The 23,989-nt window shown below is 40.5% G+C and overlaps 1 pseudogene; it reads left to right on the top strand.

Annotated features, from left to right (window-relative positions):
* Positions 1-577: 577 nt before the first annotated feature.
* The window catches only part of LOC149145212 (TIP41-like protein pseudogene), a 30,710-nt pseudogene continuing 7,298 nt past the window's right edge, over positions 578-23,989 (top strand).

The raw sequence follows: 23,989 nt of genomic DNA on the forward strand, positions 1-23,989 counted from the left end.
ATGGCTTGGAGGAGCGGGATTTTTATGTACAGGTTTCATAATTCTCCCAGAATGTCAAAATCAGGATGTTGTATAGGTCGGGGTATAATTAAGTGTTCTGGGAATGGAGGAGAGGATGTGGTTGTTGGATCATGAATTTGTTGTCTGGGTGCATCCTCTTCCTGTAACGGTTGTTCTATAGGTAACTGATTTTCAACTTGAACTATTTTATCTCCCTCTGTTTCAATAATACGCCCCGATCTTAATTGAAGGTCATCACACTCCTTTAGATCGGTTCCTGTTTCTGATGTTTCAATTATTTGAATGGTCTGGACCGGTCTGTTATTTGGATTGGGGTTGGGTTGGGCTGGGAGTTGCGGCCTTAAATTAGACTGGGGATTTTGTTGTAGAGCTGGCAGTGTAGGTTGAGGGAGCGGGATAGTTCCAACTGGCTGATTCATTGGTCTTTGCCAGTTTGTCTGCCAGGTTTGACTCTGTGAAGTAGGAGGAGTCCATTGTGGTGGAAAAACATTGTTTTGCCAATATGGGGGGGTATAGGGAAAATTTGGCCAATTGGGTTGGCTTGCTTGACTCAGCCATGGAGATGATGAAGGAAACGATTGCTGTGACCAATTTTGGAAGGGAGGTTGATTTTGCCACATTGAATTATACTGTTGAGCATGGTATTGTTGAGGCTGGAAAGAAGAAGTTGGGTCTGAAAACATACCTGTTTGTCGTGCCTGCCACTGATGGTGCTGATTAAGTAGATACATTGGTTCTGGCTCTTCTTCTGCTTCCTTGTATACTGCTTTCAATCCAGGAAGTGAGGGGCAGCTCTCTATGGAGTGGTCTTTTGTACAAATGGTGCAAACTTGAACTGCATCTAATGGACACTCCTTGTGGCTATGTTTCTTCCTACATCTAGGATAGAAGATTGCCAAATTTTGTTCTACTTCTACTTGCTTTTGTTTAGCCTGCATAATATCAAGTTGTGTTGTCAGCGTCCCCAATATGTCAGTTTTAAAATTTTCTAATAAATTTCCAATTTCTGCACGAGTTACTCCTTCTGCCGAAATTCTATTATCTCTTACAAATCGATCATGCTCTGCTAGTTTCAGTCTTGTGCTGCCTCTCGAACACCTGATACATAAATCAACAATGTCAGCAAAATTTTCTTGATAAATATCTCATTTCCCCATAATGTTTAATGTATCAATCCATTGTTCCTTCATTCCCCTAATTAATGTTGTTTTTAATACATTATCAGGTAAAGGTAATGATGCATAAGGAGATCTTTGAAGATTATACTGGAATCGTTCAACAAACTCTTCCAATGTTTCATTTGGTTTAGCTACCATCTGAAATATTTCATCTTTTAATTCTTGAGACCTGCAATAGTCCTGATACTTTTTTAGAAAAGACTCTTTCATTTGATCCCAATTATTTATAACACCATCACCGAATCCCATAAACCATCTCAAAGCAGCTCCTTTTAATGTAGAAGGAAATAATTTCAGTTTCTGGGGATTGGTGGTATAGTCATATCCTCTACACAGCACATCGAATTCGAAGAGAAATGCATTCGGATCTTCTGATGTAAGGCCGTGGAATGTAGGGATATGCTGAAGAGGAATTGCTTTCATAGGTGCATTGGCTACAGTATCTACAATGGGGTATTGCAGAGTAGAGGTTTGGGTGTTAGGCTGATTCTAGGCCATTTGGTCAAATATGTCCCAATATCCTTCTGGGATATCTAGGAGGGTATTCCTAGGTTGTTGAGAGGGAATGGCTCTAATGGGAATGGCCTTGATAGCACTTCCTTTATCTAGAATAATGAGAGTGCCTAATGTCTGAGGGGGCTTGGGTTCTTGAATTTCGTTATAAATGATTTTTGCAGCACTTCCCTTATCTGGGCTGCTTAATGGTTGAATTACCCTAAGAGGAGATTTTAGCCCTTTGGCTTCTCCTATTTCTCCCCTTCCTTCACAGAGATTGCTAAGGTTCACTTCTTGCAATGATTTTGGGCTAGAGTTTTCAATTTCTTAAAAATCTTGTTCTTTGGTTTGACTATGCACCTCAGCAAAGGCTACAGACGGTGATCCTATGGCCTGAAGGGAACTAGTAGGCTATCTAGAAATAACTTTTCTAGGTCCTATTGAAGGCTGAGATTCTCCTTTATTAAGGATTTCGTCTATAAAGGTCGATTGGCCCAGGGTCACCAGCCCCTTAGCTTTATTATGCTTGGGTAGAGGTTTGGGATTCTTTTCTGGCTTTTTTTGCTTAGTCATGCACACAAATCAACTGCTAGGTTCTACCCTAACAAAAAGTAACAAATATGTAGGAAAGCAGACAGGGGAGCAGGGCTATTACATACTCCACACGCAGGTTCTTACCTTCCGTTTTTAAAACCTAACTCTTTCCTAGGAAGCTTTTACACTACTCTGAAAAAGAAACAAATGGCTACACTCTTCCCTGACAATGACACCAAAATGTCGAGCCGTAAAAAGGGTCTTTTTCACCTCTAATTACCTCACATTAACTTGCCAATCCAGGAATGATTTTTTATCTCAAAGATTGTACATAGTCTGAGGTGGTCATTTTTCAGAGTAATGCTAGTAGTATAGTGCTCAAGAAAATACAAGAGTAAATGGATGCTAAAAGAAAATCTACTTACAACAAAATACCTTGAAGCCTAAATCATTCATTCAGAAAAGTAAGAAATTTATTAGTCAAGGGTCCAGTAACAAAACTCATCCCTTTAGAAACTAATGTAACTAAGGGTAATCAAGGAATAGATCATCAATCTGGGGACTAGACAGCAAATGCCAATGCCCACTATAGTTTCAGATCGTTCTGCACACCGAAGCAATCAGTAACGTAAATAACCAGAAATGGAACAACAACTAGAAAATGTAACAACAACTAAGTCTAAGGAACAACAACACCTTAATCTACAGAAACGAGTATAACAACCTTATCCTGCAGGAATCAAATATCAATCTTTACTCAAAGGATAAATTGGACAACAGATAGAAATGGAACGACAACCAATTACCAATGAAATATAGAATAGCGTGTAGTACCAATTGTAGATACACGGTGTCGGGATAGACAATATATGCAACACCCAGAAATATTAGGGAAAACAATAATCTGACTCTAATACCATGAGTACTGATCCAGGTTAGAAAGGGCAACAATCACAATTTATAATGGAATAGCAATGCCAATTGAACAACAATTGTATGAAGTATAAAACATAGATGAATATAGTGATACCAACTTAAGAAGATTATAGCTCAGTTACTCTGCAATTGAACAACAATAACATTCTGTAAAGAACATCGATATTACATTAATGACTTTAAAATAACAACAATGTGTTATAAGATCAGAATGCATGATACGAATTTCTTGTTACAGAGAACGATATATAAAATATAACAGAGCTACAATACATGATAACAAAGCACACTAGATTACCGATTAATGGTGATAATACAAACCACACATGAACCAAAGTTAATGATACAGGAGCAAGTGTTCCACCAGGGTCGGGACCTTACCCTCCAGGGATACACCGCTTGAGGTTATTCCAGAATCACAGATGGAACAACAACTAGATTTATATTAAAGCATTGAAACAAAGTTACAGTAAATCTCTTCTCGACGAGAGTCGATAATCAAAGTTTAAGTACAGAGCAAAGTTACATGACAAATTAACAGTCTCCCCCAGGCTAGCAATGCTGCCCCTACTTATAACAGCTGAAGCAGAGATACCAAGGATGCAAAAATAGTTAAAGCAGCGATCCCTCAGGATCAAAGGATCCTGAGGGATTCGCCAGGCTGTTAATCCTTCAGTTATCCAGTCGTCTTCTTACGCCGAGTCGATATCTCCTTTTCCTTTCCTTGGCTGAGACGTTTTAATTTAGATTGTCTCGTTTGCATATGGTTCCCCACCAAAGGGACAACGGTTAGCTTGGCCCTGTCTTTTTCCTTGGAGCGACAATCTTTAGTTTTTCCTTTTTCCTGCATAAGAAATAGTAATTATTAGCGTTTTTATGTTGCATATAAATCTTTATAGATTTTTTCATGATTCTCCATTATCTACCTAGTTCATGATGCAAAGATGTTACGAGTTCTAGAGAAAAGATGGCAAAACAGTCAATGAAAACATACCTTCTTCAATACTCCACAGCAGGGTGATTACCACTTCCATGGCCTATTCAAACAAAGTTGTGCAATCAATGACCGTGACATCTACAGTAGCTATCCCTTCCTTGATGGAAGCTCTGTGTTGTTCCTTGACCTTGGGCAGAGTCAAAGGCTGTGACTTGAGTTCTAGCTCCATGATTTTCATATAGAGTTCAAATTGAACTCTGGCCACCTCTGCCTTTGCATTGTGGACACACGTAGCGAGTTTCTGGATCTTGGCCTCTAGTTGCGCATCCTCAGGGATGTGAAACTCCGGCACTATTCGGCATGCCTCTGTGATTGTTGTCACCAACTTAGCACTCCATGCCTGGATTGTATCTCTCTTCTTTAGGGCCTACGTCTTATCGACAAACATTTTTTCATTATTCACCCTATACTTGCTAATTAGACTGAGAGCGCATTGTTCCCGCGCTCTCAATTCTGTTGTCACGCCTATCTATAGCGTGTGAAGATATTCATTTTGGAGCACTGCAATATTGAGGCCTATGTTCTTCAGTGTTTTAATGATGATCTTGTCATCGGCCAATTCTGCGCTCAGGGAACCTTTCGTAGCACAACTTTCCTGAGGTCCATTGTCCTGACTAGCCGGGCATTCTTACTTGTCACTGGTGCTAGGCTCGTCTGCGCAGTGTTGTCTTGACCTGCACCCACTTGTGTTCTACTAGTTTAGATCTGTAGTTCACACATATCCTTATGAATATTACCTAATGACTGCATGTGTTGTTGCTCGAATTGTTGCAATAGTTTAGGTGTAGTGTCAAGCACTTTGTCCCTGATCTCATCGAGATTGCCCTCTTTCTGTGTAATGAGATCCACCTATGGTTTAGTTGCCTTTGACTTCTTTTGGGACCCCTCCTACTAATGTTCTTTGTGCTTCCTTACCCGAAATGGGGTGATATGCCCCTGATCGCCTCCACCACCCTGCGATGACTACTCTTCCTCCTCGGTTTCAGGAGTAGGATATTTTTCTCTATGCTCAAAGTCATGTTTCTCTTGTTCGACCTATTCCTTCATGGAGTGCTCCTTTTCTATTTGGGACTTCTCTTCCGCCTCCTTTTTTCACTATGTGGTCAATTTCTGTGTCGCCTCCTTCACTACTTCCTGTTGCTTTTTATCCGCTGAGCTCCCCATGTCTTTGCTGGTATCTATAGCCAAATTAGATGAAGTATGCCAATCTGCTAGCCAGCGTTTGATTACTTCCTATATGGCACCATCAGTGATGAGATACGACAGATCGAACCACTTCTCCTGTGGGTCCTTCCTCGCCCAAATGTAAACGCGGTGGAAGTTTGCCTTGAACTCAGCATATTCAGATAGTTGTTCATGCACAGTTGAGGACAATCATGGGTGCTAGTTAATGTCCATGTGGAAGCTCGACTCCATCAATATCTAGAAATTCTTTGTTTCAACGACCCGTGCGGGGTCCTTTTTGGCCCAGAGGGAGGAAAATTGTGCAACTTCTGGCAATCTGACCTCCATGGGAGGAAACTAGTTTTCCTCCAGTAGATCCCAAGGAACCAGCACAATGGATAGCAGCAGCCACACATAGTGGAAGGTATTTGTCTCATCTTGGGCTTCACGAAAATTTTCAAGGAACTCACTACATAAGCATCGTGACCAGATAAACTACACACCCTCCCCATATTATGTAGCCAATGACACAACAGGCGTTGGAACCTTGTTTGCTTGACACTTCCTCATAACTTTTTCGGCCAATATCTGGGTGGGAATCTTCATAGTGGGGTCATTGATGGAGGTTATGTTGTAGCCGCACGGTTTCTTGATAAGCTTGAATTTCCTTTTCATCCACTCCTCCAAGTCCCTTTCGCTTGTCTTTCCACCAAATTCCTTGGCCGGATTAAACCCCTCATGTGGCAAGTGCGTGATCCTGTGGATGAGCATATCTGTGATGGGGATAGGCGCACTAAGCCACAAGTGCCCATCGTGCACCAGAGTAAGCAGTTGTTGTATACATGTGGTATTAATGTTGGAGTAGTGGTAGTGGGGCACCTAGAGTAGGTTCAACAATCGAGATTGCTCTACTCTGGGGATCCATTCACCTGACTCTAACTTAGTGACACCTAAGTCTTTGTAATACACTTGCCTCAAATAGTTTTCTATCGTGAGGTGGGGGAACCTCTCATGGTCAGCCAGGTCCCAATCTTCCATTTTTAAAAGGGGAACCTGCCCGAGGTGCGGACCTTCGAAGGTTATCTTTTCTGGAAACAGAGGCGCATGAATAACGAATTTCTTTGAGTCTAGGTCCTTGGTGACCTTCGCCTTCCCTTTACATAGAGGGATATATTTTGGCAACTTGGTGATGGGATCCATGCCCTCAGTATCTATATCTTTAGTGCCTTCTTCAGCCTCCAAATCTATAACCTTCTCAAGCTGCTTATCCTTCTTCTGCGTCTGGGCAACAGAATGATTTCTAAGCAACTCACGCACTGGCACATGTCGTTTCTGCTTGTCTTTCTTCAGTTTTTAAAACTCCCGCACTGGTGTAGGCTTCAACTAAGGCAAACTCGGTTTCATAGGCACAGGAGTCAAATCCTCCATGCTCACAACCTCCAGAGCAACTCCTTTCGAGGTAACAATTCCTCTAGTTTGTGCAGTCTCAGTGGGACTTGGTCCTGACATGGTGTCGCAAATGAATTTCCTGTCTAACTCGGGTAATTTATCAAATGCGGGGCTTGTGATCAGAGCTTCAAAGAACTCATGATTCATAAGTGACACACAACACAACTCAAGAATTCTAAGGGTGCAAAGTGTTCTTTATCAGACTAGAACACGTAATTTATAGGGGAATTTGAATTCAAATCCAACTGTTCCCCCCAAAATTTGTCCATTAATGCTGATTTGGTGACAGATCTCCAAAGATTTCAGCCTTAAATGTTGCCCACCCACTTCTCTTAACCATCTCCTAGCTTTCAAATCATGAATAATGACTCTAATGGTCATTTTCTGGTTGTTCTGTGTAGTATCTCCCTCCATAGCGCAACTCCCTTCGTGCGGCTTATCATACTATGATACTAGCCTTTTTTGCATAGACCCCCTGTCGTGTAGTCCCCAAAAATAGCCAGTGTAGTTTATAGTCATGCGCTCCCTTACAGCTGTCTGGAGAACTAAGACTGTTCGACCGTCATGTAGTCATTGAGTTGGATCTCCTATATACGTCTTCAACTGATTTCCATTCACCCTTCCTGAAAAGGGTTCTCCGTTATGGTTTGCGAGCTGAACCACACCCCCATCTGTGATTTCTTTAATGGCATATGGCCCCAACCGGTGCATCTGAAACTTTCCTAGAAACTTAGCAAACATACTATCACATAATAATACCAAATCATTTACCTTGATTATGTGTAACTTGATGTGGCGATCATGCCAAGACTTTTCTCGTTCCTTCTGGACTTGCTAATAGAATCCAACCAATAATCTGTCTTCTTTGAGCTCCATTAGTTGCGTGATCTATTTTTCCAAGGCTCCGTGGTCCGCCGTTCCTGTGAAAGCTTCTATGTGGAGACTAGGCACAATATATTCCATAGGAATCACATCTTCTATGCCATACACCAACCGAAAAGGTGTATGACTTGTTAGCTTTTTACAAGTAGTCCTATATGCCCACATCACTATTGGTATGCACACATCCCAATCATTCCACTATGCATTGCAAATCTTTGTCAGTGCATTCTCCAAGATCTTATTGAAGCCCTCAACTGTTCCGTTAGCTTGAGGATGATATGGCGTACTCTTCTTATGATACACCTAGAACTCTTCTATTAGTGCGCTCATTGTTTCGTTGGGGGAGTGCGTACCACGATCACTCATCAACACTTTTTGGTAGCTAAATTGGGTTAACACTTATTCAAACAAGAATTTACCTACTTTAGCTCCTATACAATCCTTCACAGTTTGTGCCTTCGCCCATCTAGTTAGTTATTCTGTCATGGTAATGATATAGTGCACTCCCGTCTTCTTGCTCGGGGGCTCAATTGGTCCCACAAAGTCAATTGCCCATTTCTCGAATGGTTGCAATGACACCTGAGGTTTTAATGGAAGTGCATCCCTCCACGATGGTCTACCTATTTTGCGACATGCGTCACATGCCCTACAATATGCTTGAGAATCTTTATGCAGCGCAGGCCACCACAACCCAGCGTGCAGAATCTTCTGGATCGTTGCCTTTCCTGCATAATGTCCTCCTACGGCCCCTCCACGAGCCTTCACAAGGATGTGGTTTCTTTTGAAATCAGGCACATACTGTCAGAGTATCTCATCTGAACCCATCATATATAAATGTCCTGCAATTACCGAGAAATTGGCCATGCGCACTACCAACTCTTTCTTCTACTGACCGGTGTATCCTTCTGGAGTTGTCCTTGTGGTAAAAAAGTGGATAATATCTTCAAAGTGGTTATTCGTGACGCGCACCACTAAGAGTTGCACGTTGGGAAGCCCTTCCTCCAAATTAGTAGGCTCCTCCCCCATTTCAATCTATGAAAAATGGTTAGGTCCTGCATTCAACCTTCCTGGTTTCATAATTACCTCAAAGTCATATTCTTGAAATAGTAGCAACCATCTGCATATCTTCCCCCCCAACACAGGCTCATTGACTAGGTACTTCAAGGCAGAGTGGTCTGTGTACATCTTGAAATGTCTACCTAACAGATAGTGTCTGAATTTTTGGAGCGCATACACCATAACCAATCCCTCATGCTCTGTCGTTTAGTATTTCTTCTCAACCTTTGATAATTTCATGCTCACAAAGGCTATAGGGTGATCCATATCTCCTTCGTGAGCCTGTGTCAGTACTTCTCCCAACACAATACACAAAGCATCAACGTATACAGGGAATTCCTCCTTCCAATCCAGAAAGACCAGGATCGGCATGGTGACCATTTTTTCTTTCAATACATCCAGACTGCATTGACATTCTTCATCCTAATAGAATGCAGTGTCTTTCTTTAATAGATTTTCCATAGGTGCGGTAATCTTTGGATAAGCCTTAATGAACTTTCGATAATACCCAGTATGGACCAGCGTTACATGCAACTGCTTGGCACTCCTTGGGGCCTCCAAATTGACTATTAGCGTGATCTTGGTAGGGTCCACCATTAGTCCTTGCTTGCACACCACATGACCAAGGAAAATTCCAAAGCGGACACAAAATAAGAACTTCTTTAGGTTCAACACAATATGATACCTTCGACACGTATCTAACATTAAGCGTATACTAGCTATGTGGTGCTTTACTAACCCAAATACTATCTAGTCATCAAAATATAACTCCAACAATTTGTGAATAAAATCTTTGAACGTCACGATGACTACGCAGGAGAATATCATCAGCGAAGTCTTGAGTTCGAATGGCATCACCATGTACTGAAAATAACCCCATTCTGTCGTGAAGGTTGTTTTTCTCCTGTCTTTCGGCACAATCTTAATTTGATGGTACCTAGAGAACCCTTTAGTGAATGAGTAGGCCTCTTGTCCTCCAACATTGTCCAATACCTCATCAATAAATGGTGTCAGAAAAGGATCATGGGCATAAGCATCATTAAGCTTCCTAAGATCTACACAAATCTGTATTTCTCCCTCTTGTTCCTTTTCTTGGACCACCATTGGGCTCACCCAATCAGATTCTTCAATTGGTTCGATGATGCCTGCTTCTAGCATATTATCCAAATCCAAGCAAACCTTTTCCTTATATTTGGGATTAATGTGATATGGTCTCTACTTAATAGGCTTCCCATCCAGCTTTAAAGTAATTTTCATCACACCCAAGTCGCTTATGATGCCTTTCAAGTCCAAAACATTTGTAGGAAAAGGATCCTGGTACTGTCAGAGAAACTCAACAACTTTATCCACTGTTGCATCATCCCAATAATCTCTGATATTCATAATTTGGGCTTTGCTTCAGTACCAATGTTTACTTTCCAAGTCTTCAACAGTTCTGTGATATCCAGGTTTTCAAGCTGCAGACCTTCGATGTTGCAATGGCCTTCCACTTTTGGGATATTGATATTCCTTGGATCCTCATCCTACCCTTTAGCAGTCACATTATAGCATTCCAGCGCATGGCACAACTGGGTGCTCCAATTTGGTTGAATCAATTCCAAAGGATCCTATGAGATTTTGAAGATCATTGCCTTAACCTCCTGCAGAGCTTCATCAATTCTTTCGAACCCATCTTCAAAACTAAAGGTCATTAAGAATCCTTCCCTTAATATATCCCACTCTGCGGTGCCATAGCGAAGCTCTATTTCCAGGTGCCAATTCATAGGGATTATATACAAAGTGCGGCAGAATAAATGCACCCATTCTAGCTGCAGCTTGGTTCCATAAACCTTAGTCCATTTTTCTAAATGATGGCACAGATCATTCCTCCCATCATATTTCTTAGTCAACTGAACCTTTGAGTCACAAAATCACAACCTCATCATTCTCCTATAACTGCGCCATTGATCGAAGTTATCCTTCTATGGACCCCACCACCATGTGGGCATAGCGCGCAATGCCAAATCCAGCACTTGGAAGCAATGATCCTCAGGTACTTCTCTTTCAACGGCATCAAAAAACTTATCTACCTCAATTAAACCATCATAATAAGGTAAATTCCTTACCTCCAAAGACACGTATCATGTTTTAGTGCAACGTAGATACTTCACGTAGACTATTCTGCCAATTCTCTAGTTCTTCATCTAAATCTAAGGTACAGGGGCTTTCACAGTCCCATGTAATCCATCCATAAGCTGTCAGATTAATCTAGTCTTGGTCTCACACTGTAATTTTATAGACTTGATCCAAATCATCATCACTATCCTCATAGTCGCAAACCGGCTCAGTATAACATGGTCCTTCTACAGGGTCCAATGGTACTACAACGCGAAGTGATTTACTTTCAAACGACATTGTCCACTTATTCAAATTGATTACCCCATTCATATTAATAGCCCAGTCAATTACAAGGAGTGCGGGGTATGGATTACTGCCATCAACAATTTCTATTACTTAAAAATTAGTCAGCATCCTAGCACCTTCTATATCTACGGTGACTCCATGTAGACGTCCCATAGGGATAATCTTCTGTTGGTTCGCCATCCTCAACTGAATCAGAGACCACTGCAGTGTAGGTATTTCCATTCTCTCCCATGTCTGTTTAGGCAAAACATTCACATCAAAGCCCAGATCCAAAATAACCTGGTCCATCTCATAGTCCCCAATTACGTCCTGTCCATGCATTATGTTTACCAATCTTGTGGACTACGCGGTGTCCCTCTGGAGAATTTTCATTACTAGCACACTCTTTTATCAATTCTTGTAGCCCTTTCACAACCTTGCTATCATGCATCAGTTTCATACATGTCTCCAAGAAGGTAGTAAGCATAGAGGGGTCAACCTATGTAGGCATGCCAACTTCTGGCAGTTTGTCCTAACTTCCTGAGGCAAAGGCCTCAATGAATATTTTCTTTGCCTCCATAAGTGTTTCCTTCGCATGATCCAGATCAAAACCAATCTCCTTTTCTGGTACCTTGCAGACCCACCCACTTTCCTCGGGTTCTTTTCCTTTCTCATCACTAGTCATTATTCCTCTTCTTAGCATGATATTCACATTTGGATATTCCTCATGGAGCTCAACCCTCATCATCTGCAAGTTCTGGGTAGGGTGCTGAGGTTGTGCTTTCTTATCCTACATCTTAGCTATCAGCACAAGACATTCCTCTATTGTGTGGTCAAACTGAGTGTAGTATTGACATGACGGGTGTGTCTAATTCATACATTCCCATGCATAGTTCCCTGGAGTTCTGCAATTAAAGAAAATGACCTATCCATGACCTCTACCAGGCCCCCCTCCTCCTTAGCCTTGTCTGCACTGCTGATATCGTCCACACCCATGATATCCTCTATGCACTCCCCCAGCGCCTTGATCCGGAGGTCGATTCTCTACTTGCATTCGATACATAGGCGTCCTCTCCATCACTAGTTCATAGCTATGGTAGTGGCGCTCATCCTAGCTCACCAATTTGTAGAAATTGCAGAACAATTGTTGTGGTGTGTGCACAAAATGTTTCAGAAAATAACAATTATTTGTTATGTGTTTTCCAGCCACCTGATAGATAGTGCACCATAGCATGGGCTCCATAATTGGTCTTGCTGGAGCTTCCTACCATAGGGCCATTGTTCCCCCCCTGTGATATAGTTTGCAAAGATAGGGTAGTGATCTTTATCATGCCCCTAACTCTTACACTTGAGGCACCAGACTTCTTCACGCACCTCTGGCCTGGCCTCCTTTTCTTTCTTTAAGTTCTGCAATTCCAATCAGAGATTCTGCAACTGCGAGTAAAGTTGTTGGACTCCCAAAGACGCTTCCTGAATAGGATTTTCATGCAATCTCATCGTGATTTCTAGAGCTTCTGCCTGAGTTGATATCTTTTTCTACAATAAATCAATCCTCAAGTGGGGCAGGAGCGAGGCTATAAACCACTCATGGTGCTGACTATCTGTGAGATGCATATTATCTTTTTGGATCACAGACTTCAATATTTGATCCAATTCGCAGCACGTTTCATTGGCCCTCATCATGATTTCCTTAAATCCAATTATTGATTGCGAGTCAAACTTAGGCTTACTAAATTCCTTGTTCAATGTGGCTGAGTGTCTGCTAATGACGCCAATGGATTATCGGTGCAGTACTTAATGTACCATGTCAGCGCGCGATCATGTAGAGTGGTAACCAACTACTCCTTCTTTATATTATCATCTGTAACCTGTTGTGTTGTCCACACAGCCTTCGTAACAAACCAAAAATGATCTGGATCCTCACTTCCTAAGCCCTTAAAAACTGGAAACTTCATTGTATTTGGCATGTTGAATGGTGGTGGTGGTGGTGGCGGTGTGGGTGAAGGTGTATGTTGTGGAGGTGAAGGTGGAGGTGATGTGGATGGATAATGTATCCATGGAAAGCAAAGCCTTATCAACTAGACAGTGCTCCAAGGTGATGCTTGTACCACTCCTTCATCATCACTTGAAGGAGGTCCAATCAATAGGCTATATTCAGAACCTTCTTTTTCTTGATTTCTAAACCTCTGTCAACTTTGCGTAGATCCAAACATCAAGGAAATGGCATAACCCATTTTTTACACAAGATCATCTTAATCTAGGTATTCAAACATCTTAAATACTTACCTCACGGTGCCTTGAAGAAGCATTGCTCTACTTCACTATAACTAACTGAGGTTTCAACCGTGAACTCTGTAACAAATCCTCCTATAACCCGATCAAGCCAATGGTCAACGACACACATGAACTTATCTTTAGAGGCTTCCAACCTCTGCACTAGCTCTGAAGTCCACACTATTGGACCATCAAGCCTCGACCATCCTTGGTCGTCTGCCAATTTAGCTATGCACTTGTATAGTTCAACTGGGAAGGTGAAAAGGAAAATTGTGTATTTCTTTGTATAAATATCTGTCTAGCTACTGCTCTTTTGTTAGGCACAGATTATTGTTCTATTGCGCCATGAATTTGTGGATTTTTCTATCCATCCACTTCTCAATTTCCTTTTTGGTCGGATTCTAGTGATGTGGCATCACACATATCTTTATGTAGATCCTGATCCCGACAACAAAACCATTTGTTGGCTTAGTGGATCCTGACCTAGGATGAGATTTAGTTGTGCCAAACAAAACCATACACTACTGGCCCTTTCGACATCAATCCACGTAATGCGGACTAAAGTCTCACCCAAAGCAGTATGGGGGCATGCTAGAACCAAGTTTCTACATCCAGAGATCAGTGTGATGTCTTTTTATGACCTAGATCTGCCTTCACACGGATCTCTAAGCCCTTAAGGCTTAGCACTATAACTTCCCTTAATTGGCCCCTAGACCTCTACAAAGGTCCAGGACTAGCTTTTGCAGACCTTCAACAGATGAATTATCTAATTACGTGCAGCTTAGATTATTCTTAGATCAATATGTTCTCAGATCTACCCAAGTGTTTGATAAACCTAACATAAACTGTTATGATCTTTGCATAATCACGTAACATAACTTGCGTTCAGTTAATAAGATGGATCCAGTAAATTCACACATCAATACATCATTATTTCATAAAGGCATGATTCATTATAGCATATATCGCAAGCATAAATAACGGAAGTAGAGAGATAAAACAAAGGAGTTTCCACAACATCCTTCTTTCTTGATCTTCAGTATACGTTTATAGACTCACCGCTTCCCTATGCACTCAGCTGTAGGAGTACGTGCACTCAGCTATGGACACTACTCTAGGCCTCTATGCAATCAACTATGTTGTGTGTGGAGCATGATTGTTCAGAGGTCTTTGTTTCAACCAGATGTATACCCCAGGAAGTTTGTACAACCCTCCACGTGGGGGGGTGCAGGGGGGACTTGTCCCCCCGCGGGGGTCCGGGGGCCAACGGTTCCCCAACGAGGGTTCGGGGGTAGCGCCCCCAAAGCCAAAAATAGATGTAAAATTGCCTTTTAAAAGTATAGTAATTTCTAGTCAATCTGGGCTGTTCATTAGGCGGATGATCTGACGGTAGAATTTATGTTTAGTTTAGGGTTTTTTGCCCTAGAAGGCAACCCCTCTCTTTGTATGAGGGCATTGTATTTGAGGTTGTGATATAGATGTGTATTCTCTGAGCGAGAAACAGAGAGGTGAGACTGTGAGAGAAAATAGAGGATATGATTTGTTGTAGGTTGTGTCTCTTCATTTTTTTGGATAATAGAAAGGAAGGACTCACTGTTCAGGGTGGACGTAGTGCAAACTGGGTGAACCATGTATATCTGTGTCTCTCTTGTTTTATGCATTTTTTGTGTTTATATTTCTGTAATATTTTATGTGTTCCATTGCTCCATAATATATAATTTTCTAACAAACTGCACAACTTTTCCTCCTTCTAAGACTTACCTCCTTGCGCTAACTCTCTAGATTCCGTCCCTCGTACCCATAGACAAAAGACTTAGATCTCACTTCGACTCTCTAAGACACAACTATTTATACAATCCCATGGTCTGCAGACCATGGATAAATCTTCAAAAACTGACTCAAGTTTACATAAACGAGGGTAAAAACCCTTTTTTACTCTTAACTAACTCTGCGCTTCGCGTCCATAATTCGCAGAGACTTTACATCTTTTTACATCAAAACTTGGAATTTTTCCCTAAAACGAACCCAGGGGACCCCATCCCAACAATGAGGCTCCATCAAAGCACAAGTACCTGGATCAGTGTAATATGAGTTCTTGTGATTTAGAAGGGAGTCTCCAAAATGAAGCATAGGAAAAATTTTGGAGGGCGGTTGTAGTCGCTACAACAACCTATATGGAATGAAGTCTTGTAAATTTCTTCTTCTTTGATATGCACCAGATGATATCCTAATCTCAAATGAATCTTTGACAAAATTTTTGCTCGCTTCAAATATGATTTAATGGATACATGTTCTTGATAGTCACGTTGTTCTATTTCTTGTAATCAATGCACAATCTGAGAGTACTATCCCTCTTATTCACAAACAACATTGGTGCTCCCCAAGGTGACACACTTGGACTAATGTATCATTTATCAAGAATTTCGTTAAGTTTCAACCTCAATCCCACCAACTCTGGAGTACACATTCTGTAAGGTGCCTTTAATCTTGGTGCTTCTCTTAGTATCAAGTAAATAGAAAATTACACTTCCCTATGAGGTGGTAACTCATAAATATTTACAGGAAACACATCCTGAAAATGTTGAAAAACTGAATACTTCTTCAGGAATTCATCATCCTTAATAACCTTCCCTTTTTCAAGAGAAATATGAACCACAAACAATACTCATCCCTTTCTACAACTACGCTTTTCTTACATAGTTGTAACCATTCTCACTAATGTAGGCTTCTTCTTTCCCTGTAAGATTCTTTTCTCTCCATCATCATCCATGCACTTAATATCCTTATCATAGAAATATACCTGGGCCCTATGAATGAATAACCAATCCATGCCCAAAAGCATATTGTATGAACCCAAAGGAAGCACATTTAGATGTGTTGATGTAGGAATACTATTTAGCTCAAATGCACAAGATCTCACACAATGATGAACTCTTCTCTTAGTCACTATATCCAACTACACCAACCAAGATTCTACATAAAATCATTTATTCAAGCAACAATTATCTGTCAAGTTAGGACTAATATAATTATATTTAGATCTAGGATCAATCAAAATAGAAACAACTTGATCACATAGATTAACATCCCTCTCAATAATGGATACTTGATGATTAGCCTACCTATTATCCACTACTCCATAAATCCAATGAATACTCTTCCCAACATCCCCAACTATCTATGCCTCCTAAGAATTGTAAATTTGAGGTATTCCACCTTGATGTTGTGGAAAATCTCTACTTTGATGCTCTCCACCACAAGTCCAACACTACAAAGGATTCCCACTATCACTAATTTCTTCTACTCCTCAAGATGAGGCCCATGTACTTTATCAATTGCATGGAACTTCTCATACGATGTTGCATTCTCCTTATCACCTGCATCCTAAGGTCATCCTTTCTTCTTAACCCACTTTCCTTCAACCTTTTCATTCCCTTTCCAATCCTAATTAGGCTCAAAATTACACTTAGATTTCCCATAACAATGCTTCAACTTCCCAATGACTTCCTGTAATGACCGAGGTTCATCATACTCAATCCGATCTTTGAATTCTAAAGGAAACCCACTAATGAATATTTATGCCTTTGTGTTCTCTTCCTTAAGATATTGTACATACCTAAACAACTCCAAAAAATTGTTCATGTACTCTTCATTTTTCATACAACCCATAATAAGCACATAGAACTCCTTAGCCTTTCCATCCTCATATCTGTCAGACAAGTAATTCTTTCTAAAGAGTCTCTTAAACTCAAGCCAACTCAAATTCTCTATCCTGATGCCTCTGACACGCTTCACATGTTCCCACTATACGTCTTCTCTTCCCTTGAGACTAAAAATAGTTATCTTGACTTTCATATTCTATAAAAATATCAGGTAGCTCAAAGAATTTCTTCATCCCAACTATCCATGCTTATGCATCTTCTAGTTTCTTCAACTCTCTATCAAAGGTAGGAGGCTTGGCCTCCTTGAAATCATCTGGAAATCACTTCTTCTCAATCCTACAAGGATGATAGTGGTGATGATCGCGATGTCTCTCTAATTTAGAACTAGAATATAACCCATAACCGCTACCTCTCCTCTCAGGTATATTCAAAGATCTACCACCTCTGAATGTATCATCATTGTCTAACTTCTGTCCTAATCGAGACCTGCTACCATATGCCCCAGTAGTCCCTTCCTCTTAACCATGAATGATATGTAGTTGTCCCTGTCTCTGGAAATATGATAGCCTCTGAAGGATCACTTATTTCTTGCATCTCCTGAGCTCTGGAAAGTATTTCCAATGAATGAATTATCCTCTCATTATCTTCCTTGTAACTTTTTATCTCTACCCATAAGCTTCTCAGCGTGTTTTCTAAATTGGGAGAGTACTCATATCCTTATTTCACAATTGATCGGTAAGTAGAGTCATTTGAAATCTAATCCACCATTCTACTCATCATCTATGATCTCCTATATCTTGCAAACATGGCATATTAGATAAGCCAAATATAAACATAATAAAAATGATACCTTCCTACGTTTCAAGGAAGGCTATCTCGTATGCACTAGCAATCCATATTAGCACAATCTATATATATATAGAGATATATATATATATATATATATATATATATATATATATATATATATATATATATATATATATATATATATCTATATATCTATATATATATATATATCTATATATATATATATATATATATATATATATATATATATATATATATATATATATATATATATATATATATATATATATATAATGACATCAACATATCAACACCTCAACATCATAAAGTCAGAACATACTGATGTCATCATGATGAAACAAATGAAATAATAATCATCACAACACATGCACAACATACATATTGGAAATTATCATGCATACATAACAGTGACATTTAGCCCATTTATTCCAAGTGCTAGAACCTGGACCCTTTGATACCAATTTGTAAATGCCCCACCCCACATTTTCCCAATTTCAAAATCCCGCTAAGGTAAACATGAGATGAGTGTTAATATGACATGACCTTATCTCCAAGTTCTAGTTAAGGAAGTGGGGACTACAAACCAAACACTTACTAAAATCCCATAGGGACTGCAAACCACTATAGAGTTGGAAAACCACCTATTGGGATGGGGTCTCATGGGTTAGTTTTGGGGTTAAAAACCCAAGTTTTGATGTAATTGTAGTAAATTATGCATAGTCTCCGTGAATTATGGATGCGGAGTGTGTATATGATCAGGAGTAAATGGGGTTTTAGCCCCTTGTTTATGTAAATTTGAGTCAGCTTTGAGATCCACCCATGGTCCACGGACCATGGGATTGTATAAATAGGCATGTCTTAGAGAATCTAAGGTAGAAGAGGCATGTATTGGCTCAATAGAAGATAACGCAGAGAAGTGGGTCAGATATGAGAGAAAGGCTCTACAGCTGAGTGCACAGAGGCCTAGGTAGAGTCCATAGCTGAGTGTGTGGACCCCTGCAGCTGAGTGCGTAGGGTATTTTTGAGTCTATAAATCCTACACTAAAGATTAATAAAGAATATTATCAAAGAATTCCTGTGTTTATCTGTTTACTTTTATTTATTTATGATTGCAATATATGTTGTGGATTTATAATGTATTTATGAAATATTAATCTAATGATACACGACTCTATGGAGTAAGTCTTAGTAACTGTATGCATTGCATGTTAAGTACTTTCCTGAAGATTGTGATACATTCTATTATGTTTATTCAATACTTAAGTAGATCTATGTGAGCTCAGCTCTGGGGTTATTTTATGATGCGTATAAGTAGATGATACAATTGTTAAGGCTTTGCAAAGACCAATCGTAGACCTCTGCAAAGGTCTAGAGGTTATTTAAAAGAATTTGTAGTACCGAGCCCTAAGGGCTTATAGATCTACGCAAAAGCAGTCTAGGGCACTAAAAGACATAATAATTATCTCTGGATGGGGAAACTTAGTTCCAGCATCCCCCACACTACTTCGGGTGAGCCTTCAGCCTGCGCTACATGGGTTGTTTTTGAAAGGGCGAGTAGTGTAGGTTTTGTTGGATTGCACAACTAACTCTGAACCTAGGTCAGGACCCCCTGAGCCAACAAATGGTTCTATTGCTGGGATGAGGATCTGTCTAAGGAGATGTATGATGTGGAATCATTGGAATCCAACCAAGAAGGAAAATCAAAAGTGGTTGGATAGAGAGATTCATGAATTCATGGTGCAGGAAAACAGGAATCTGTGCTTGTCAAAGGATTAGTGGCTGTATAGGAATTTGTATACGAAGATACATGAAATTTTATTTTTCACCTTCACGATTGAATTATTCGAGTGGTTAGCTAAGTTGGCAGAAAGCTCTGGGAGATGGAAGCTTGACGATCGAATAGTGTGGACTCTGGAGCTAGTGCAATGATTAGAAGCCTCTGAAGGCAATATAGTGTGCATTGTTGATCACTGGCTCAATCAAATTATAGGAGAATTTGTTACATAATTTGCAGTTGATACCTCAGTTAGCTATAACGAGGTGGAGAAATTTTTTTTCAAGGGACCGTGAGGTAAGTATCTGAGATCTATGAATACCTGGATTAAAATGTTCTTGTGTGAAAAATAGGTTATGTCATTGCCTTGATGTTCAGAGGTACGCGAAGTGGAAAACCCTTAAAATATCAAGAAATATCATGTCTTGAATATAGCCCATTGATTATATCTCCTTCAAGGACGATGAGGGGGAGGTACAGGCTTCACCATAGAGTGTTCTTCAGCTGATAAGATAGGGTTTTCTAAGGACACATCAACCATCCACTCCACCTCCACCGCATACACCTTCGCCCACACCTCCACCACCACCACCACTTCCATTCAACATGTTGAACACAATGAAGCTGCTGATTTTCAAGGGCATAACGAGCAAAGATACAAATCAATTTTGATTTGTTGCGAATGTTGTGTGGACAATGCAACATATTACTCATGACAAAATAAAGAAGGAACAGTTGGTTACTACTTTGCAAGATCTCGCGCTGACATGTTATATTAAGTAATATTCTGATCATCCTGTGGCAAGGTTAGCAGAGACTAAGGCTAATTTAAACAAAGATTTTAGTAAGCCTAAGTCTGCCTCACAGTCAATAGTTGTATTTAAGGAGATCACTATGAGGGTTGATGAGATGCCTTGGGAATTAGATCAAAGGATTAAATGTGTGATTCGAGAAGCTAACCTACATCTCACACATGGTCAGCACCGTGAATGGTTTATAGCTTCACTTCTGCCCCATCTAAGGATTTCTTTGTCAAAGTAGAAGATAGGAACTCAGGAAGAAGCCCCGGAAATCGCGATGAGGTTGCATGTGAGTCCTATACAGGTTGTGACCTTGGGGTACAACAAATCCATTCTCATTTATAGAGCCCATGCTTAGAATTACAGAGCATGAAGAAAGATAAGGAGGCTAAGCCAAAGTTGTGCGCGAAAGTCTGGTGTCTGAAATGTAAGAGCCAGGAGCATGATAAATACCATTGTCCTCTATTTGTGAACTATATCACATGAGGGGGACCAATTTCCCTAAGTCTAGAAGCTCCAACAGGACCGAGTATGGGGGTCGGGCTATGGTGCACTAATTGTCAAGTGGTTGGGAAACACATAACAGATAATTGTCATTTGCTTCAAAAGTTCATCTAGACACCTCAACAATTGTTCTGCAACATTTACAAATTAATGGGTCATGATGAGTGCCACTCTCGCAACTATGAGCTGATGATGGAAAGAACACCTACCTATCAAATACAAGAAGAAACTTGGCCTCCAGATTATGACAGAGGAGGAGCGGGTGGAGCTTATCAAGGAAGAGGACGGGACTGAGTTGGAGGAGGAACTGGTAGAGGTCGCGAATAGGTTATTTTCTATAACTACGGAATGCCAGGGCACTACATGCAGGAGTGTTAGAATCACACATGCCTGTCATGCCAATATTACAACCAGTTTGACCACACTATAGAAGAATGTGATGTATTGATAGCTAAGATCCAAGAGAAGAAGGAACAACCTCAGAAACCTACACAGAAATTACAAATGATGATAGTTGAGCCCCATGAAGAGGATCATAATGTGAATATAGTGCTGAGGAGCGAAATAAAAACTGGCGATGATAAGGGAAAATATCTTAAGGAGGACGGATGGGTCCGCAAGGCCCCAAGAAAGGAAGTTGGTTTTGATCTAGAGCGTGTGAAGGAAACATTTATGGAGGCTAAGAAATGATTCATTGAGGCATTCACCTCAGGAAGTTAGAACAAAGCACAAGAAACTCATGCACTTAGAGAGGTTGATCCGTCTGTCCTTACTACGTTCTTGGAGACCTGCATGAAATTGTTGCACGATAGAAAAGTTGTGAAAGGCCTATAGGAGTTAATAAAAAAATGCATTGACAAAGAAAATGCCCCTGATGGACACTGCGTAGTTAGAAAAACTGGCAAACATAAGGAAATAACATGTCGGGAGATGAGGCTCACCGCACAGATAAGAGATTATGAGATAGACCAGGTTATCTATGATCTGGGGTTGGATGCAAAACTTTTGCCAAAACAAACATGGGAGAGAATGGGGAGACCCGCACTACAATGGTCTCTGATCTAGCTTAGAATGGAAAGCCAACAGAAGATCATCCCTATGGGATGGCTACATGGAGTAATAGTGGACATAGAAGGTGCGAGTGAGTTTGTTGATTTCAAAGTAATAGAGATCGTAGATGAGAGTAATCCATACCCCACTGTTGTTGGAATTGATTGGACCATTGACATGAATGGGGTGATCAACATGAAGAAGTGGACAATGTCTCTTGAAAATAAATTGTTCAAGTTGTAGTGTTGTTGGACCCTGTAGAAGGGTCATGCTACACTGAACCGATCCACAATTATGAGGAGAGTGAAGATGACTTGGATCAAATCTACAAAATTACAGCGCGAGATCAAGACTAGATTAATCCAACAACGTATGGATGGATTACAGACTGGGAGAGTTCTTGCACCTCTGATTCAAATGAAGAGTTGGAGCATTGGTAGAATTGACTACATGAAGTATCTACACTGCACTGCAACATGATGACTAAATCGCTGCGTTGAGTTTTGCTGGAGGTAAGGAACTTACCTTATTATGATGGTTTAACTGATGTGGATAAATCTTTGGATGCATTTGAACGTGAAGTCCTTGAGCATCATGGCTTCGAAGCATTAGATTTGTTACTGTGCGCTATGCTCACACGATGGTGGGGTATGCACAAGGATAGCTTTGATGGATGCTGTGATAACAAAAGAATGATGAGCTTGTAGTTTGGTTGACCTAACCTTCGATTGACTAAGAAATATGATGGGAGGGATGACCCGTGCGATCACCTAGTGAAGTGGACTAAAGCATATGAAATAGAGCTACAGTTAGAGTGGGTACATTTGTTTTTCCATACTTTAGACACAATCCCCATGAATTGGTATTTGGAGATGGATCTCCGCCATGGAACCATGGAGTGGGAAATATTAAGAGACAGATTCTTAATGAACTTTAGCTTTGAAGATGGGTTCGAGAGCATTGATGAAGCTCTATAGGAGGTTAAGGAAATGAGATTTAGAATACTGCAAGAACCTTTGGAATGGGTCCAACCATATTGGAGTACCCAGCTACGCCATGTGCTGGAAAGTTATAATGTGACCACTGAGGAGGAGGATGAAGATCCAGGAAATATTAATATTCCAGAGGTGAAGGGCATCACGAAGTCAAGGGCCCATAGATAGGGAACCTAGACATCACTGCATTATTGAAATCCAAGCAAGTAAACATTGGGACTGAAGCAAAACTGAAGTTTGCAAAAGTTGGGGATTATTGAGATGACGCTACTATGGATAAGGTCACTAAGTTACTTCATGAATATTAGGATCTATTTCCTACTAATTTTTTGGACTTGATGGGCATAATAGGAGACTCAGGCATTATGAACATCACTCTGAAGCCAAACACAAATCCTATTAAGTAGAGGCCGTGTCATCTAAATCCTAAATATAAGGAAAAGGTTCACTTAGAGTTGGATAAAATGCTGGCAGAAAACATCATAGAACCAGTGAAAGAGTCTAATTGGGTGTGCCCATGACCTAGTCCCCACATCATTTAGAGACGAAGTATCACACAAAGTTGGAGGGTAGGAGGCCTACTCAATCACTAATGGATTTACGGGGTACCATCAGATCAATATCGCGCAAGAGGAAAGGAGAAAAACAACCTTCGTAACAGAATGGGGTTGTTTTCAATACACTGTGGTGCCCTTTGGAGTCAAGAATGTGCCTACGATATTTTCTCGTGTAGTCATTGTGGCGTTCAAGGAGTTTATTCATAAGTTCTTAGAAGTGTACTTTGATGACTGGACAATGTTTGGGTTAGTGAAGCACCATATAGCAAGATTTCTCTTGATGTCAGATAGATGTCGTAGGTATGAGATCTCGGTGAATCTCAAGAAGTGTTTATTCTATGTTCCCTTTGGGATTTTGTTGGGTCACATGATATGAAAGAAATGATTGATGGTGGACCCTGGAAAGATTGCAATGATAGTAAATTTGGAGGCCCCAAGGAGCATTAAG

Source organism: Pinus tabuliformis, chromosome X (genome assembly GCF_031772625.1).
Source record: "Pinus tabuliformis cultivar Carrire ecotype Pingquan chromosome X, CPIR1, whole genome shotgun sequence".
Classification (NCBI taxonomy): Eukaryota; Viridiplantae; Streptophyta; class Pinopsida; order Pinales; family Pinaceae; genus Pinus; species Pinus tabuliformis.